Raw genomic sequence first — 871 nt, forward strand, 5'->3', positions numbered from 1 at the left:
CACCAGTAAGGGCTTAATAATCTTCTCACGTTAAGTTATAGGGTTTATTCCAAGTAGTGTAAGTATAAAAATAAAATAGTGGGAAGATTTTGATACGATTTGCTATTGTATCAAAAGTCTTGTCAGTGTATTGAGATACAGAACAATTCATTTAATGTCTCAACAAAGAAACATACGAGTATAAAACTGTAGTGTTCTTGATATAATTACAAAACATATTCTAATACTCTTTTCACAAACAAAGTAAGTTGATAAGAAGAAAAATTGGTAATAACACCATTTGTCTTATTTAGAAACGAAATCCCATGTTGAACAGAAGCCGATTAACTAGACATTACAAATCTTCTAGTCCAGTTTTTAAATAAATGAAATTAAACTTAGAAGCTGAGTGTTCCAAAACTGTCAGTACCCTCTAACCGTAAACTAAGAGGTGTAGAGTGTAGTTGATTTATAACTGATACTAATCTGTATGACTTCGATTTTTGAACTCAATATTCTATAATTCAAAGAAAGAAACATCGAATGTGTTAAAAAAATAAAAAACATAGCACAATTTCAAAAGTTTCTACGAACTCGTAAGTAGACATTTTCCGATCACCTAAAAGTTAACAAAGTTAGATTCTTGTATCTTAAAGCAGAAAAAAATAGTACTGTAGGCTCAGTTTTAAAATGAACTTAGTGAGGGTTCTTGTGGCTCGTGAGTACTGTAAACAATTAATCTTTGTTAAATAATGTAATGACTTTTATTATTATTTTCAAATGTAATGAATTTGACAGTAGTTTCATTGATAGTAATATCAGTAAAACTATAAAATTACCTAACGGTATAACCTTAAAGTTTGATATGCCCAAGAAACGAACATTATTTTAT

The sequence above is a fragment of the Limulus polyphemus genome, unplaced genomic scaffold (genome assembly GCF_000517525.1).
Source record: "Limulus polyphemus unplaced genomic scaffold, Limulus_polyphemus-2.1.2 Scaffold3280, whole genome shotgun sequence".
NCBI classification, from domain to species: Eukaryota; Metazoa; Arthropoda; class Merostomata; order Xiphosura; family Limulidae; genus Limulus; species Limulus polyphemus.